Genomic DNA, 3,305 nt, shown 5'->3' on the forward strand with positions numbered 1-3,305 from the left:
TGTCCAGCGGAGAATAGATGAATGAGAGAACAAAATGCTAACAGGTTAACAACGTCCCCAGAAAATATACTCTATACAAATCAGAAAAGACCGGAAACCAGGGGAAAAGAAAGGGAAAGAAAGAAAAAAGAAAGAGAAGAAAAAAAGAAAAAGATAAAAACAAACAAAAACAGAACAAAACAAAAAAAACCAGAATATGATCAAATATGATCAGGCTACTGCATAGATCATTGCCACACACTAGATTTGGGGTGTATTTTGGTCTCCTAAAGTGCCTCCTAAAATTTTAAAGAAAGAAAGACTTATATATGTACAAAATAAGGGTTGATACAATGAAGGGATGGAATATGACTGTAAAAATGAAAATTATAAAATTTTTTTTAAAAGATATTAATCAGAAGGTGTTTGAAAAAATAGAGAATTAAAAAAAAGGAAAGAAAGAAAGAAAAAAAAGGGGAGAGAATGCGATCAGGCAGGAGACTGGAAAAAAGCTATACACTAGAGATTTAGGGCATATTTTGATATGTTAGAAGAAACTGTATCTCAAAATTTTAAAGAGAGAACAACTTATATATATATGCCAAAAATAAAGATAACTACTATGAAGGGATAGAATATGACTCTAAAAATGAAAAATAAAAATATTTTTTAAAATGGGGATTGATAAGATGTTGGTTGGAAAAGGGAAAAAGAAAAATTCTAAGGAAAAAAACAGTTAAAAAAATTAACTTTGAAAGACTAATGAATCATGGTAAAAAAGCCATGAATTCTATGTGCAGTATTCCCCTAGCGCTGGAGTTCTGCCATTCTCCTTGATCGGTAAACTTGGACTTGGCTTGCTGGCTGTTCGTGTTGATCTTCTGGGGGAGGGGCCTGTTGCCATGGTTCCCAAATGTGTTTGCCGAAGGCGGAATTGCCCCACCCTTGCCGGTCCGGGCTGTAATCAGCTCGGGTTTGCTCTTGGGAGCTTTTGTTCCCTGCAAGCTCTCGGTACAGCTTTGGAGGATGAGAGTGAAAATGGCGGCCTCCCAATCTCTACCCCAGAGGAGCCGAGAACTCGGGGTCCCACTCCTCAGTGCGCCCCCAGAGAAAAGCAGTCACTCCCGTCTCCCTGGTCTCAGGCCGCACTCCGTGATCACCCGGCCTGTGACCGAGCGTTTCTATCTCTGGCACCCGACCCCGTGTGGAGTCTCCAAACCCAGCAGATCCCTGCGGTGCGCTCCCGCGCCGCTCCCCCCCGGGGGGAGGGAGGGGAGTCTCTCCAGCTCTGCTGCTTGTTGGGTCCCTGCTGGAGGAGCAGTGGCCCGACTGGGCCGCGGATCACAGTTTATGGCAACCCCGAGCTGAGAGCCCGCGCCTCAGCTCCGTCTCTGCAGCCGGCTTTCCCGCTCCGATACCTGGGAGCTCTGCCGCACGCAGGCACCCCCGGTCTTTCTGTGACCCCGAGGGTCCTGAGACCACACTGTCCCGCGAGGGTTCCACCTCCCGCTTAGCCACTGGAGCGACATCCCTCAGCGGAGCCGATTTCTAAAAGTTCCGATTTTGTGCTCCGCGGCTCTAGCACTTGCCAGAAGCGGCCGCCGGAGGCCCCTCCCCCGCCATCTATCCTCCCGAATATCGCCTCGGATTCACTTCTCCGCACGTCCTACCTTCCAGAAAGTGGTCGCTTTTCTGTTCAGAGAGTCGTTGCTATTCTTTTCTTCGAGTTCCTGTTGAGTTCATAGGTGTTCAGAATGGTTTGATCCCTATCCAGCTGAATTCCTGGGACCAGACGAAATCCAGGTCTCCTACTCCTCTGCCATCTTGCTCCGCCCCTGATCCTATATTATTCTTATCCTGGATACAGTACATCCTTATTATTAGGAACATTGAGAATAGCTGTGCATTCCTACTTTCCAAGATCATGTAGTGTGTCTGGTATGTTTGGAAATAAGGTGAGAAGGGGCTTCCTACATTCTTAACCATCCTTTTAGTTCTTACCTCTTTAGAACCCCTGCTTGGTATTTTAGTTGGAAAATTCTGTCGAATTTCTAATTCAACAATGTTAGCCACTCCTCTCCATGCACTTAACATGCTTAGGAAACCAATCACTTTGTGACCAATCACCATTTCTTAAGATACCTGCTTGGCAAGATCAACTTTCTTGTGTCTCAACCAAACATTTACACATTATCTCTAATGCCTTCTCATTGTTTGGAACAGGAAAAATAATTAGGGAAAATGACTGTGTTTTGATAATATTTGTTTATACTCTGAGGTAAAATCTTTAAGAAATAAATTTTTAAAACGTAGTTTTTGAGAACCCATGGCCTCGATTTTAAATGATAATAACATACAATAACTCTTCCCATGGTTATTTATTTATTTTTTATGTTCAGTTAACCAGCATATAGTACATCATTAGGTTTTGATGTCATGTTCAATGATTCATTAGTTGTGTATAACACCCAGTGCTCATCACAACACGTGCCCTCCTTAATACCCATCACCCTGTTTCCTCACCTCCCCAACCCCCTACCTTCTGTAACCCTCAGTTTGTTTCCCAGAGTCCAGAGTCTCTCATGGTTTGTCTCCCTCTCTGATTTCTTTCCATTCAGTTTTCCCTCCCTCCCCCTGTGGTCCTCTGCACTATTCCTATCACACTACAAGGCCCAATTGAAAAATGAAATGGCTTAGTCAATTAAAATTTAGTCTACAAAGATACCAAGTACTTGATTTGCTTCATTTGTTTTTCCTGAGTAGTCAGTTGTCTTAAGTTCTTAGAAAAATGGCTTCACAGTTCCAAATTGTTTTTGTCAACCCTATTCAGCTTTTGTAAAATGCTGGTAAATTTTTATTACACGCATTTGATTCTGGGTAGGTGTCTAGAGAGAACAAGGCTTCTTTTCTTTTTCTTAATTCAAATAGCCAACATATAGTACATCATTAGTTTTTGATGTAATGTTCAGTGATTCATTAGTTGTGTATAACACCCAGTCCTCATCCCATCATGTGCCCTCCTTAATGCCCATCACCCAGTTACCCCATCCCCACACCTACACCCCCTTTCTGCAACCCTCAGTTTGTTTCCCAGAGTCCAGAGTCTCTCATGGTTTGTCTCCCTCTCTGATTTCTTTCTATTCAGTTTTCCCTCCCTTCCCCTATTGTCCTCTGCACTATTCCTTATGTTCCACATATGAGTGAAACCATATGATAATTGTCTTTCTCTGATTGACTTATTTCACTTAGCATAATAACCTCCAGTTCCATCCATGTTGATATAAATGGTAGGTATTCATCCTTCCTGATGGCTGAGTAATATTCCA

Source organism: Eumetopias jubatus, unplaced genomic scaffold, assembly GCF_037043125.1.
Source record: "Eumetopias jubatus isolate StellerSeaLion01/CBP00866 unplaced genomic scaffold, mEumJub1_p1.0 scaffold_13, whole genome shotgun sequence".
Taxonomy (NCBI): Eukaryota; Metazoa; Chordata; class Mammalia; order Carnivora; family Otariidae; genus Eumetopias; species Eumetopias jubatus.